At 40.8% G+C, this 16610-nt stretch overlaps 1 protein-coding gene across 6 annotated transcripts in view; it reads left to right on the forward strand.

Annotated features, from left to right (window-relative positions):
- Positions 1-16610, forward strand: part of FOXP1 (forkhead box P1) — a 639921-nt gene that overhangs the window by 219306 nt on the left and 404005 nt on the right. For all 6 annotated transcript variants that reach the window (XM_017892176.1, XM_017892168.1, XM_017892169.1 and 3 more), the window contains one exon: positions 8915-9009. The gene's annotated coding sequence lies outside the window, so the exon portion shown is untranslated. The remainder of the gene's footprint in view (positions 1-8914; positions 9010-16610) is intronic.

Here is a 16610-nt window from a genome sequence, read left to right on the forward strand (position 1 = left end):
TTGAGCCACCGCGCCCGGCCAAATTCTTATTTCTTAAGGAGAAAATTGAAGTTGCTTTTAAGATTTGAATTTTCTGTTTACTAATGTCGCGTATTTTCATCCAGAAAAGGATATGAAAAATGATCCATGATATTTTTTTCATGTTTCATGTTTTCATGGAGGAAAACATACAATAGAGTGTTTATGGTACACTGTTCTTTGTTGTTGTTTTTGGATTTTCTTAGGGAAAAGATGTTGTTTTCCCCACTGTCTTGCTCACCATCATTGTTCTCAGGATAGGAGCTGAAAACTTCATCTAATCTTCAATATCCCTCCCTGCCGTCCTTCCAGCTCAGTATGAAGACTCAGTGAGAAGCTTGTAGTGGAGATATGTAGTTAAGCCGGAGGCCAGAGAGGTCAACAGGGGTCATACAGGACCTTGTAAACTATGGGAATGCTGTTGGTCACTGTCCCGACACTACTGGAAAGCCATTGAGAGAATGCAAACAGGGAGTGAATGCAAAGTGAGAGAGAGGGAGTGTGTATGTGTATGTGTATGTGAGAGAGACACTGATAAATGATGATCACATTTATTGTGGGTTTTTTGGCTGTGCGGAAGGAGCCTCCGCAGGAGAGAGGAGGTGCAAAGGCAGTGTGGTACCCTTCTCCCAGCTGACAGGAGAGGTCTCCTCCCTCCTTCTGCACAGAAGTTGCTTGTCAATCAGGAGCTTACCATCCCAGCTTCAAAGCAGGCAGTGCATTTGGGGTAAATATTTATGAAATGCCAAGCTTCGTGATCAAGATGTATTTTGTTTTTAATGAGCAAATGACTCAGAATTGTTTGAGGTTATTAAAAGACAAATTGTTGTGTGCCATCATGGAAAAAGGGAAGAGGAGAAAGTATAATTTTACATCAAGCAATTTATTTACAGCCATAATCCGCAAGCAATCAACCTCTTTAAACAAAATTATTTAATTTCTTGTAAAGGCTTGAAGTATAAAAATTTAATTTAGGGAATCTCATTAAGAGGACTTTTAAAAAGTAAGGTGGTCTATTCAGTTGCTTCAAGGAATGTTAATTGAGTGCATAAGATGCCATAAACATTGTGTTTGGGGCATGAGAAATAACACGAATGAATCTCTGCTCTCAAGACACTTCTAGTCTGGAAACAAGACAGTCAAAAGCCATTAATAAATGAGTAGAAATGTGCAAAATGTTTCTTCCTTTTTTAAAGTCGAAACCATTGTTTCAAATTGTATAACAGTTATTTTGGATATTACTTTGTTTTGGAAAATCTAGAGAATACAAAAAATTCTAAGGAAAAATCCTAACCTTAATCCCATTTATCTAGGGCAAATACTGTGAATTTTATGTTTTTCTGTTCTTCATTGGCACATATTTTTATACAGCTGAGAATTATTGTAGATACAGTTTTCCTATCTTGCTTATTTTATATCACATTGTAACAAGCATTTGCACACATTTCCCCATTTTTAATGACTACAACCTACAAAATATTCCTTCGTCAGACTGGATTATCATTTACTTGCTTTTGTTCTGTTTTGATAGACATTTAAGATAAGACAGATTCATAAAATTTACTCATTTTATGTCTCACATCATCTTTTAACTGTTACAATAAAACATTAATAGGGAACTGAGATTTTTTTTAAAAAAATCTCTATGTATGTATGTCTCTGAGCTTGCCATCCAAAACAAAAAAAAAGCGGACCAAGTCATGGTTAAAATAATTGTACATCCTTGAGAGAATAGTGGCGGAATAATACATTTGACTCATTGTTTCTGGCATATTTGATCACTGGACACGTAGCTCCTACCCTGAAATTGGTTAGGAAAGAACTTATGGCCAGGCACAGTGGCTCACGCCTGTAATCCCAACACTTTGGGAGGCTGAGGCAGGCGGATCACGAGGTCAGGAGATTGAGACCATCCTGGCTAACACAGGGAAACCCCATCTCTACTAAAATACAAAACTAGCCGGGCGAGGTGGCGGGCGCCTGTAGTCCCAGCTACTGGGGAGGCTGAGGCAGGAGAATGACGTGAACCCGGGAGGCGGAGCTTGCAGTGAGTTGAGATGGCGCCACCGCACTCCAGCCTGGACGACAAAGGAGACTCCGTCTCAAAAAACTTGTTTTTTGTTTTGTTTTGTTTTGTTTTTAAAACGGAGTCTTGTTCTGTCGCCAGGCTGGAGTGCAGTGACATGATCTTGGCTCACTGCAACCTCTGCCTTCCAGGTTCAAGCAATTCTCCTGCCTCAGCCTCCGTAGTAGCTGGGACTACAGGCGCCCGCCACCATGCCCGGCTAAATTTTGTATTTTTAGTAGAGACGGGGTTTCACCATGTTGGCCAGACTGGTCTCCATCTCTTGACCTTGTGATTCGCCCGCCTCAGCCTCCCAGAGTGCTGGGATTACAGGTGTGAGCTACCGTGCCCAGCTGGAATGTTCTTTAAACCCAAGAAAGCGGGTTGCTTCTAATTTAGGGAAACTTCATGCCTGATTTTGAAACTTTTAGCAGATGTCATTTCTGTCTCACTCTTTCAGTGACATCTAAAATCTACCTATTGTTTATTTTGCTTTTTTAAAAAGGGTCCAACATAAAGTCACTTTAAGGTGACTGTTACCTACACTCTCTTAACACAGGGGCTTGACTGTATTGATGAGAAAAAGCTTCAGCTTTTATTTTTTGGTTGTTGCAAGTATTCCTTGGATTTTGTTCAGAATGGCCCGGGATTCCAGTAAGCTCTCTATGTGGGCACATGGGCCCTTGGAAAGGTGGCATGACTTAGGGGAAAGAACCAGGCATGGGGTGAGTGAGTGGAAGCTGAGCCTGCCAGCACTCATCTCTTAACGCTTTGGCAAATTAAGGCAATTACCCTTACCATCAGTAATCCATCCCTGGCAGTCAGATATCCTGAGTGAAAATGCTGCCCAGAGTCTATTTCCCATTATTTTACGTAGGACAAATTTTAATGTGTTATGTGTCAATGTGCAAAACCCCCAATCAATGTTCTGAAGCAGAAGTTGGCAAATCCAGCCCACTGCCAGTTTGTGTAAATAAAGTTTTGCTAGAACACAACGACACCCACTTGTTTACATATGATTACTTTTCTACTATAATACCCGAGTAGTTGCAATAGAGAACTTGTGGCACCAAAGTCTAAAATATCCACTAAGTGTTCCTTCACACAAAAAGTTTACCAACTCTTTTCTAAAATATGACTAAAAGATAGTAACTTGTCTTATGTGTACACAGCTATCATGTTAAGGATGTAAAAATGTTTAAAACATTAGTTACTCAACAGTTATTATGATCTCAACATGCATTTGTTTTGTTTGAAATGTGACTTCTTTTTTAATCATGAAGAACATCTGAGACACATCACTTTTGTGGCTGGGTTTTCAGAACCTCTAGGGAAGTTTCTGATATTCTACTAATTGTACTGCAATGTGACACTTAACCTTCACCCATTTCATTAAAAATGTTACATTAAATTTGAAGGCTGTGATAGGATTTTTTATTTTATAATAGCAGCAGACAAAACTTTTATTTAGAAATAAATAAAATCTGTATTTTCTGTAAAGTTTGGATATTAAAAGCCAATTCAACAACAACAATAAAAGGCATTCAACTAGGAAACTGTCAGCTGGATCAATATTCTGTGGCATTTGGTTTTATTTCACTTCTTAGAAGCTCAGTATTCTCATCTGTAAAACAGGAATCAAACTTCCTTAATGGGCTACGTGAAGGTTAAGTAAGGAAAGCCCTGCCTGACACATTTTGGGAATACATTAGCTGTTGGTTCCCTCTCCTTTTACTACCCTTAGCTGTGTTAGAGGAGCAAATAATCATAACTATGAAATATTTTCAGAAAATTTTCGAAATTGACACAGCTTCTGCTTACTTATGGTTACCTGGAGACCCAAGTGAAAACCAGGGAGAAATTGGAAAGGTCCGTGTATTTGGGTAAGAGATACTAGCAGCTGTAACCAACATTCCAAAATTTGAAATTTTTGAAATTAGCCGGGCGTGGCGGCGCGCGCCTGTAGTCCCAGCTCCTCGGGAGCTTAACTCAGTGCAGTTTAATTCATGAGCACCTCACAGTCTAGTGCTGGTTGAGGGGGACAGGAGTGGTGGTGGCTCTGCTCCATGTGGTCTTTCAGGGACCCAGGCAAATTCCATCCAGTGACTCCACTCTCCCCAGGAAGTAGAAGTTCTTCACTGGATCTCTGGGCCCACAGTCCAGGGAAGAAAGCAGTCATTAAGCATGGTGCCAGAGGCTTCAGGATCTGAATGAAAGTAGTGTATACCCACTTCCATCTGTTTGGTTAGAACTCAGTCATCAGGCCCCACCTAGCTACAAGGGATGCTGGGAAATGCATTCCAGCTGTGTGTTCAGGAGAAAGAAATGGATTTGATGAACGTTTAGCCAGTCTCTGCCACACACTGACCACATTTTCTTGTATTATTATGGAGGACAAATGCTTACCATACATAAATTGCCCAGAGGTGCTGATAGTCTGAGAACCTGTCTCCAACAAGTCCGCTGGGAAGGGCAGCATTCAGAGTCATGCTGGTTTGGAACAATTTATCTACATACTTGTTTAAATATATTTTAAAAATTAGCCTGCACTCTGAATCTGCTTCCCACATGTTGTGTGCCATTTAGGCATTTTGGCGTTCTAAAATTACAGATCTATCTCAGAGTGAGTAAGTTTAGGAATACATACTTAAGAAATGTTGCATGCAATGACATTTTCCTTCCCCAAGTGATCTACATGAACTCATATTTATTTTGCTATTTTATAAAATCAGAAGTTGTACACAATATTGAGTAGAATTCTTTATCCGTGATGGCAGATAGAACATCTGTTGAAATACTACCACTGTTATTTATTTCGAATTGCATATTTTACAATGAACTATATCAGAAGCATTTTCAATTTTTTAACACCTTTAATAGATCTAAGCCCACCTTTTTTTTGAGAGTTATTCATTTTAAATCATGATTATATGAATATTTTAGAATTATAATCACCCTAAAATGAAGGACAAAATTTATCATACTAAAATAGAAATTTAATTTAAAGTACAAAGAACTTGATTGCAAGGTTTAGTAGATTAGAAACAAGACATAAAAGAGGATATTAAAAAACACTTTTTAAAACGTCCTCAGCAGTATAGTTTTACAGTAGTTTTCAAAAAAATACAACAGCATTTATTAATGTTTGTGAAGATCATATTATAGACTGATCAAAGATCAAACTTTTGTAAGGTTCAAAAAACACATATAAGCAAATTTTGGTCATTTCCTGGAAAAAACTAACTTTAAATATCTTCATCCAGGCCAGGCATGGTGGTTCATGCTTGTAGTCCCAATACTTTGGGAGACAAAGGCAGGCGAATTGCTTGAGTCCAGGAGTTTGAGACCAGCCTGGCAGCACAGTGAGACACTGTCTCTACAAAAATTAGCCCAACATAGTGACACCTGCCTGCAGTCTCAGCTACTCGGGAGGCCTGAGGTGGGAGGATGGCTTGAGCTTGGGAGGTTGAGGCTGCAAAGAGCAGAGATCCTGCTACTGCAATGCAGCCTGAGCAACAGAGTGAGACCCTGTCTCAAAAAAGTAAACAATAGGGCTGGGTATGATGACTCATGCCTGTAATCCTGGCACTTTGGGAGGCTGAGGCAGGTGGATCACAAGTTCAGGAGATCCACAACATCCTGGCTAACATGACGAAATCCCGCCTCTACTAAAAATACAAAAAATTAGCCAGGTGTTGTGGTGGGCACCTGTAGTCCCAGGTGCTCGGGAGGTTGAGGCAGGAGAATCGCTTGAACCCGGGAGGTGGAGGTTGCAGTGAGCCGAGATCACACCACTGCACTCCAGCCTGGTGACAGAGCGAGACTCCATCTCAAAAATAAATAAATAAACGAATAAATAATAAAACACAAATTTTCATTCAGTATCATACAGTTAGTGATGTCTGTTTGAGATGGAAGCTGCTTTTGGCCGTATTGTGATCCAGGGACCTTGGTCAAAAGTCAGACTTGTCTACAGACATGTGTAATTTAAAATACTCCTCTCACTTTTCTTGGTACTCCATGGCATTTCCCACCACCTGTCACTTTGTCCTTGACAATATATGAGGCAGAAAACAAGTTGCGTGGACCAGGTTGGTTTTCCAGTCAGCTGTTCCTTATTTTTCTCCGGTGCTTCTTTGTTATATTAGAGTTCAAATTTACTATTCATGAAACACATTTTAATCAGTGACCATATCAGACAAATGGAAGCTAAGCGCTGGTTAGTATGTTGAAAATAAACATGAGGGCTCTCATTAATGTCGCTGTCTGAGTAATTAGTTGAGCATCCAGTCCTGAGCAGCCGTGAAAGCAGACCGGCTTCTCACTGGAACGACAGGCTGACAGCCCCGTCTTGGAGAATGGTCATTAGTGTGCCCTGCCATCAATGTCATGTTACTGTGTCAAATTAGTTAGTGTCCCCATAGGAGAGAAGCCGGACCTACAAATTATCCTCCCACATCCCTTGGAAACTGTGTTTGCCAAACCTGCGATCGGGTGTGAGCAAATTATTAACACGGCTCATAAATTAACTAGTTTACAGGCTTATAACATTTTACAAGTAGATAATAAAGGGGAGAAAAGTTTTCCAATTGCATTGCCCTGACGTGAGGCTGTGATCTGCCGACTTTTCCTTAAGGAGTCCAGAGCTCATAGTTTTTCGTTAAGAGACCAAACACATGGGGTGTCAGAACAAATGTTTGGAAATGTAGAATCTAAAAGGCAGCCAGTGTAAATCCATTGAAAACAATATAATTAACTTCATTATCTCATTGCTCTGATAAGTCGATGACAATGGTCGTCTTTCTTTTAGTGGCAGTTGCTCATTAATGAGTTCACCAATTAAGTTTGAACGATTACAGCCTTTACCAACTGAAATTATCTTAAAAACATTTTTGATGCATTCTTATCATACTCTTAAGCTCCCTTGCTCAAGAGGGAAAATGCCCACACAGCACCTTAAACTCATGTAATAATGAAGATTCTGAAGTCATGATATATTTGGCAGTTTATGCACAGTAGACACCAGATACCTAGAAAACATAGTTTGGACAAATCTGGCCTGAGTTTATCTCATATCTAGAAGAGACACCCACTGGGAACACCATCTCTTAACTCTCTTCTGAGTTCTGGTACGCAGACAACCCACATAGTTTCCGGAGACAGGTGACTATTCAAATCGTAAAACTTCATGCATCTCCTTTTTAGTTTCAACTTCTCCATCTGAGTAGGTTAAAAACATGTAAATTCACAAAGTGTTGCCTGAATTTACTATTGAAAGAGAACACTGCACACAGACGTACATGTATGTGCCCCGAAAGCTCAGGCTTTCTACCCATTCTGTAGTTCCATTTTTTTCTGTATTAGTGAGAGTCCTTTATTTAATATCGAGGGCCATATACATGGCATTATTATCTCAAGGATCTATGCAAAAAAAGACCTGGCATGTGAAACGTTGCTACTGACAGCTATTCACAAAAACTTTCTGAAAGTGCTTGAGGATGAGTTGACTTATCTGTCAGCAACTTCAACTTACTTGGAATTGGATTTGGTAAATATTCTACTAATAACCTAACCAAGCGATGAAAGCTTTGCAGTCTCAGCATATGAACAGAGTGATTGTTTCCATGAGAAGGCTGTGTCACAATCTCCTTCTGCATTTGAAATGCAACTGAAAAAAAAGAGTTGCTAACTGTTGCAAGTAAGATTTTCTGTTTGGCTGGCAGGAGAGAGCTTGTATGTTTTGCTAGGGGGGGTGCCTGTGTCCATGTATGTACTTATTTCCTCCGTCTCTTCTACTGGGTGCATTGAGACAGGCTGAAAGATCAAAACTCATAGCAAAATTATCATTTGGACCTATGGATCGTCTTTTTCTTATTTATCAGGATGTGTTAGCACTGTCATTATGAGAATTTATCTTCAGAAATAAGAAATTATAAGCCAAGCACGGTGGCTCATGCCTGTAATCCCAACACTTTGGGAGGCCAAGACGGGTGGATCATTTGAGGTCAGGAGTTTGAGACCAGCTTGGCCAACATGGTGAAACCCTGTCTCTACTAAAAATACAAAAATTAGCCAGACATGGTGGTGGACACCTGTAATCCCAGCTACTCGGGAGGCTGTGGCAGGAGAATCTCTTGAACCTGGAAGGTGGAGGTTGCAGTGAGCCGAGATTGTGCCACTGCACTCCTCTAGCCTTGGCGATAGAGCAAGACTCTTATCTGGAAAAAAAAAATAGAAAGAAAGAGAATTTACTGGGAGTGGCACACATCTGTAATTGCAGCACTTTGTAGGCTGAGGCAGGAGTATCACTTGAGCTCAGGAGTTTGAGACCAGCCGGCCTACTAAAATTTAGCCTATCTACTAAAATTCCAAAATTATTTGGGCATGGTGGTGCACACCTGTAGTTCAAGCTACTTGGGATCACTTGAGTCTGGGAAGTTGAGGCTGCAGTGAGCCCTGAATGTGCCACTGCACTCCAGCCTGGATGACAGAGCGAGACCCTGTCTCAGAAAAAAGAAAAGAAAAGAAATAGAAATTACAGTATGGAAGATAAAGGAACTTAACTTCCTAAGTGGATGTCATTGCCTTCAAGAGTGACAGTTTTACTCACCTACATAACATTTTGCATCCTCCTCCTGTAATTCAGATTGTGAGCTAGGTCGAATGCCGATTCTAGAAGGCAAAGGATAAAATAGATGCTTAGATACGTGATTGTATACTGAAGGTAAATGTGGTATGTAAATGAGGGATACCAAAGGCTCGTGTCTGTGTTGCTTTTGAAGCATCACCATTTGCCCCTTCACTTAACCTCTTCTTTTCTTTTGCTTTCAGCTTCCCTCTGTGTATTGCAGTCCTGTGGCATTATGCATGCCCCCTCCCAGTGACCCCAGGCTTTTTATGGCTGTGAGACACGTTAAATTTTCACGGTAAGTGACCGACACCACTGATGCTGTATACCACCTAAAAATTGCCATCTACCTTCGCAGGGGACCCAGTGGTCGATTTAGTAATCCTGCAGAAGATAATGGCCTTTCTAATTATCGGGCCTGATTCTGAAGCTAGCAGGCATTTGAATGCTGCTACCCCCCATGATAGCTTTATGGTTTTCAAGAATAGGGTTCATAACTTGGATCATATTTGTGGGAAGGAGACCTAATGCAGGGGTTGGTAAAATTTGTAAGAGACCAGATAGCAAATATTGTCATCCTCATGAGCCAGTCTTTTCCAACTAGCCAACTCTGCCCTTAGAGCACAAAAGCAGCTATAGATAATATACAAGCAAATGGGTGTCACTCTGCTCCAGAGAGACTTTATTTACAAAAACAGACAGTAAGCCATATTTGGCCTGAAGAATATAGTGGGCTGTCCCTTGATCTGATGCATTAAAAAGGGACATTTGACCTGTAAACCTGACACTTCGCTAGGTACCACTCCATCTGACCTTGAGCAAACCGTTTATCTGCGAGAAACAGGAATAAAAAAAAATACCTGCCCTTACTACCTTGAAAGATGGTGTTGTAAGGATGAAACAAGATATAATGCACGTGAAAGCACTTTGAAAATTTCGAAACTCCTTACGAATGTGATGATCGGCTCTACAGTCATTCCAGTTCACCTTGTGGAGTATGACTTCTTCACCTTTTTAATCACATTGGGCTTTCATGAGCGAAATGAGTGTGGGGGAAAGCTCTCTTATTTTCTGAGTAATGTGGTTTGTCTGTACATTCCTTCTATTTTACAATTGATGGATAAGCTGTTGAAATGTCTTTTTTTTTTTAGTATCAAATATGGATGAAGGGATATGTGGGTAGATTATGGTAGGCTAAAGATCAAATGCCAATGAAGAACGATTAAATTTCCTTTAATCATCAGAATCTGAGAGTGCTGTAAGATCTCACCTTTAATATAGGCCTTAATAAATAATAATGCTTGGGATGCCTACAAGTATGTTTGAATTTCACAAGTCTTGCATGTCAAAACAGAGAGACGGGCTCAGCAAATATGCTTCCCTGGGCTAGCAATACTAATTAAGAAGGAAAGTCATACTTAAACAAACAGCTTTGGGAATAGAGGGTTAATCAGAATCCCAATTCATGAATTTTCTAGTTTTTTTTTTTTTCCTCAGAGAAAATTGTAGTGTCGTCTGTAGATATGTTTTCATATCATTATATTAGTTAAGAATTGTTTTCTAGTAAGAGAGATATAACTACATGAGTATAAACAATTATTTAAGTATTCTGTCATAAAAACATCCAGGAAAAGCAGTTCGTGTCTTCTTTCTGCTCTGCTTATTCAAGTGCGTTCCTTCGTCTTCAAGGTCACATGGTGGCTGCTGGCTCTCAGGCCATTGCCTCTACATCCTGAAAGGAAGAGACAAAGAGTAGTTTTCTCGGCTGAGGCAGGCCTTTTTAAAGTACTTTCCCTGCAGCCTTACCCAATGATGCCTGCTTGTATCCTATTAGCCACCCCTAACTATAAGGGTATCTGGGAAATGCAATCCTTAGACTTGAACAATTTGATGTCCCAGGTAAATTCTGTGTTCTAGTACTAAGAAAAGGTGAATGCTTACTGAGCAACCATTGTGGTTACTTATATGAAATCATGCTGTCAGTTTTGCTTACATGTTTAATTTTTATTTATTTTCTATGAATGCCTTTTGTTGACTGTGCCTTGTTTGAATTTTACATGTTAGAATTTTAGCCTGTTTAATTCTTAGCAGAGATACAGCTCAGTAAATATTTTAGGACCATAATATTCTTACTGAACACGCCATGGCAAATCTGAGAAATAAATTTCTTTATTAAGAGAGCTATAAAGCAAAATTTAAACTCTCAAATATGCTCGTCTAGTGGGTTTTCCTTCCTGTGGATGTAAGATTTCCTTAAGGCTTGAGTATTAGCATGAGGTCTTAGCGGCGTGCACTCACAACCAATTCTGTTCCCCCTATAAGGGCAGGAGACATTGCTGACAGCTTTCCACTGTCCCTCTGTACTTACGCAGACTCAAGGACAGGACAGAACTCTCCACCCTACATTTCTGTGATTTGTTGCTCCCTGTATCTGTGCTGAAAGATTACCGTGGGAGTGGGGTGCACGGGAGAAGTAAGCCACTCCTGTCCAAATTTTCTGTCCCAAATTGGCCTGTACATGATTCTTCTGAAACTTTTTATCCCATAAAGTGAATAGAATGAGACTTCCCTATGCTTTGTATTAATAATACATTCTCTGCCTATACTGGCCTGTGATGAGTAGTCATAAAACTCAGGGTAATGGATGCATTCACAGACACTCATTGGATGCCTGCTATGGATACAGGGTAACAGCATGGTTAAGAGTTTCTGCTTTGAAGTTAGATCGGCTTAGACTTAGATTCCACCTTTTCCACTTCCTGGCTGAACAACCCTGGGCAAGTTACTTAACCTTTCTGTGCCATGGCCTCCTTATCTGGAAAAGGGGATAAAAATAGAAGCCAGCTCACTACAAAGAGTTAGAGAGGTGATGCTTGTAAAGAGCTTAGCACAGATCCTGGTACATCATAAATGCCAGCATTGTGCTAGGCACCCCAGGTGATACAGTGGAAATATCTGTCTCTGACAAGCTTCTACCATCCGGTTGCTGGTTCACTGGTGGTTGTTTTACTGATAGATGATGCATGTTTCACAGTCCATTGCTCCTCACCTGGTATTCCCTTGTAAATGCAAGTAGAGCCTTGGGAGCTTGTCCTCATGCACATCTTCAAGGACACGTGCAGCTATGTATACAGCTGCTGTAGCCCTGTTAGCAGAGCTTAGGTCTCTGGGTCCTGTTTTGAGGATTTCCCCTGAGAAGCATGCAGTTCTTTTTTTATTTTTTTTTTTTTTTTTTTTTTTTTTTTTTTTTTTTTTTTTTTTTTTTTTTTTAACTTAGACGATGGGCCTGCCTTGCAAGCAGAATTCACTAACTGCTTTCAAGTTGGTATTGCTGATGATAATCTGAAACCGTAGGGTTTCGCTCGTGCAGGCTGATGCTACATGATGTCAATCTTCTGCCACCTCATCCCCCATCCCTGCCTCTGTGCTGACTCGGCAAAGCAGGTCCTGGTCCCCCACAGATCTTCTTGGGAATGGCCCTCAAAGAACTGTGTCATCTGCACACAGAAGCTGCCACAGGTCCGTGGCAAAGAATGTCAGCAGTACTCATGGATGACTCAGTTGGTGACTTGTACCCAGACTGAAAAACAGTGCCAACCATGTGACCCTGGCTGTCCCTTGAGTTTTTGAGCCCTGTTCTGTGAGACTGGTAAGAGTCACACCACCTATAATAATAAACCTGCAGCGCTAATTCATTGACATTGACACCATATCACAGAATTGATGGTTTTGGGGGGACAGACCCCAGCCTTTAGTAGTACTTATCAGGGATCTGCCTGACACAGGCTTTGCTTCCGTCATGTTCACTATGTGGAGATGGTGGCTTGAAGATCTTGCTTGTTCAAAAGACTCTTGGAAACTTTGAGCTTTTGTCACGTAGTTTCCAATATTTGATTTAAACCCCATTACTGTTCTCAGATGCCATAAAAACTCCCTTGCCTCCAAGCTACGGGGTACCTTCAGTCCTTCTCATCCCTTAGTGTTCAGTTCAAAAATCAACCCCTTGGACATGCCTTTGCTGACCACCCACATGAAAGAGGACATCCCCTTTATTATTTTTCTTGACCCAAACCTCTTGTTTGTTCCATGTGTTACAGCCCTGTCCCTTCATGAATTCACCTTTTTATCAGGTAATAAGGAAGAAGTAGGTCTTATTCAGTGTGGCTTCTCCATGGCTAGCAGTGCCTAACATGTGGTAGGTATGCATGCTGTCAGTATTTGTTGAATCAGTCAAAGTCTGGGGATTTCCCTGTGAATTTCTGTATTTTTATGGCACCTACGAGGACTGTATCCAGTTGAGGGAGTAAGAGAAGGAACAAAGTTACACACGTCACCTTTATTTTAGGAATAGAATACAGATGTTGGGTTTTCTCTGGAAAGTTCCCACTATGTACTGCATACACTGCGTGTCCCATCCAGAAGAGGTTATACATTATCTTCCCCATGAAGACAGAATCATTTGCCATTTGAGCCTGAAGGATATGGTGGGTGATACAAATTGATTAAGGACGTTGGGATCCAAGCCCAAACCCCAACACTCTCATTCATTGGCTCTTTTTCTGGACAGATTATTTTCTCTCTCTAAGACTCAGTTTACTTCCCTAGGGCAGGGGTAATAGCATCACCTAGCCACTGAGCTATTGTGAGGATTAAATAAGATGGTATGTAGAAAGCACTTTGCACAGGGTCTGGGTGAGAATAACGGTGCTGTTGATTTAAGGGTGTCAGCAAAGGCTCTGGGGACCTCCACTGATAAAACTCATCTTGTGATTTCTTGTGATGTTCATTTTAGAGGTGGCAAAGATGGCAAAGAACCTTGATTCCCGATTATATTTGCTCATGTTTCATATGCTGAATTAACTTTAAAAAGTACAAAATAAGCAAGCAGTGAGATAGTCTGTTTTATATTTGTTGTTGACGTGTTGACTGTTGGATATTCGTGACCTGTCTCAGGTAACACATGCTAGAAACCTCAAGCGCTGCAGTGACTGTGTTTGGAGCCTGACCCATATCCAGAAAACCATGGAAATTGAGAGTTTGGGGTGCTGCAGTGTCTCTATGCCTTCTTGCTGGGGATATGTTTTGCCTTCGAGTTAATCAGAGCTGGTTTGATCTCCTGCCTTGCAATAGAGGGCATCTTAAATTTCCTGTAAATTCTCTTCTCTCTCTCTCTCTCTCTCTTTTTTTTTTTTTCCCTGGAGTTGGAGTTTTGCGCTGTCATCCAGGCTGGAGCGCAGTAGCGCCATCTCAGCTCACCATGACCTCCGCTCCTGGGTTCAAGCGATTCTGCTGCCTCAGCCTCCCTAGTAGCTGGCACTACAGGCCCGGCTACTTTTTGTATTTTTAGTAGAGGTGGGGTTTTGCCTTGCTGGCCAAGCTGGTTTTGAACTCCTGCCCTTGTGATCCACACATCTCAGCCTCCCAAAGTGCTAGGATTACAGGTGTGAGCCACCGCTCCCAGCCCAATTCTCTTCTCTTTTTTTTTTTAAAAAAATATATACTTGATATCATCTGTCCTGAAAATTCACATAACTTCTCTTTTGATAGAAAACCAAAGTCTATGTAGTCTGAAAGGAGTTAGATATAAATATCTTTCATTGTTAACACCGATTTCTTCCACCTACTTGAAGATGATCTATTATTTTTGCTATGTTATTCCACCATGTCAGTGGTTGACATTTGTTGTTCATTGTGAATTTTTTATGTAAAAGTTGAAGCAGAGAGAGGGACCTGTCTCACTCTGTATCACATGACTTTCTGGTGGAAAAGAATGAAATCTATCAAATCATATACTCTTATTTATACGACTTATGGAGTAACTGGGGTAATCTAGGAAATTAAAATAGCCATTTCTTTTATTAATTCATAACGTGTGCTCTTGCAACCTAAAAATAAAAGGACATGATTAAAATATAGTTTTAAGGCATCAGACATGGTTACTAATATCCTTTTAGGAAAGGAAAAGATGAAATCCAGTACGTTTCAATCAAACTAAGTGAATAAATCAGAAAAATGCATTGGTTAGACTCATGATAACCCTCAGAGTGGCTAACACCCAGATTTTTTGCATCTCTAAAAATATATAACACCCCTGTTGCCAAATATCACTTCAGAAACTAAAATAATAATTCATGAAAGGGGAAACAGATCTGTGTAATATGAGACTTGATCAGGCAGTTTACATGGGATGCTTGAGGGTCTTGTGCTGCCCTCTTCTCAATACCCTGGTGCCTGAGGAGTAGCGGGGAAGGTTAGGAGCTTTCTGAGGGTTTTTTCTTTAATGTTTTGAAATTTTGCTGCATTGTCTTGAGTCCAGTTTGGTTCAGCAGTCTCTCAGTGCCAGGTGACTCTGGTTAAGATGCTCTGGGGCTGAATTTCTCAATGCCAGCTTTCCCAGGGGATCAGTAAAGGTTTTGCCCTGGGTATTCCAACCAGGAGAACCTGTGTCCTGTCTTTGTCCACGTCTGTCCCCAGTCATTCATTAATGGAAACACAAAATAGTCTCCCACTCCTGACTCACTTCCTAAACATGGCAGTTTCTTTGGGATTCTACTCCTAGAATAATTGGTGCTTAGACCTTCTTAGGTTTATCTACATGTATGTACCTAGAGGAACTTGCATTTCATGCTATCACCAATATTCTGCATGCTTAAAAAGTAGGGAGAGGTGGAAGTAGAATTTTCTAAACTGATGAAATATCTAATCCTAAAAAATCTCAATAAACAGCAGTTGTTTAAGAGAAACAGTGTAGCTTGTGAAAGGTCTACCCCATAATAGCTACCTTTACTGTCTGTGTGCCAGACATGATTCTAAGCCTTTGATATTTATTAATTCACAATAACTCTGAAGTAATCATCATTCTAAAAATTCATTTTACAGGTGAGGAAGCTGAAGAATAGTGAGTTAAATGACTCACCCAGAACCCTCTGCTTATATGGAGCAAAGCTAGGATTTGAACCTGGAAACTCCTTCCCATCATACCCTGTTTTGTTGTTGTTGTTGTTGTTTTAAGATGGAGTCTCGCTCTGTCGCCCAGGCTGGAGTTGGAGTGCAGTGGTGCGATCTCGGCTCACTGCAACCTCCACCTCCCTCGTTCCAGCGATTCTCCTGCCTCAGCTTCCCAAGTAGCTGGGACTACAGATGCATGCCACCATGCCTGGCTAATTTTTGTATTTTTGGTAGAGATGGTTTTGCCATGGTGACCACGCTGGTCTCAAACTCCTGACCTCAGGTGATCCACGTCAGCCTCCCAAAGTGCTGAGATTACAGGCGTGAGCGACCACACCCGGCTGTACCCTGATTCTTAATCACTATGCCATGCGGTCTTCCTCATGCACACATATTTTTGGGGTATTGATGTGCAGGCATTATTTTGTTTTCACATAAATTTTTCACTCTGGGACTGCATGTGGAGCCGTTATACCTCAGTGCTGTCTAATAGGCCCTGCTTGATCTTACTAGACTTCTTCAAATGCTTTCTTTTTGCTAACACAGGAGCTATGGGAAATAAAAGTATGTCCCAATTTGATTAGGAACAAGGACAACCACTTAATTGCCATTCTTCTATCTCCAGTTGGATGTGCCTGTTAAGACATTTTCTCTAGATCTTTGAGTCATTTTTCTCTGGGACATTATTCTAATTAACCTCATCTCTGTAGCCCTCATTTTACTTCATATTAGCCTCTGACCACCTAATAATTGATTTGTTCTGCTCAATCACCTGTGTGAAAAGCGAGAGGGTCTCCCTCCCAAAGCTTCGGTCCTATACCTGGGCATTTTCCCAGCAAGCAGGTTCAGAATGTTCTTTTAGTTCTTGGAAACATTCACCTGGAAGGCTTTTTATTTACCAGGGTGAATCTGGGGTACTGAAAGGTAACATTGGCTGACAGAGTAGAAGAC

The sequence above is a fragment of the Rhinopithecus bieti genome, unplaced genomic scaffold (assembly GCF_001698545.2).
Source record: "Rhinopithecus bieti isolate Rb0 unplaced genomic scaffold, ASM169854v2 scaffold_21542, whole genome shotgun sequence".
NCBI lineage: Eukaryota > Metazoa > Chordata > Mammalia > Primates > Cercopithecidae > Rhinopithecus > Rhinopithecus bieti.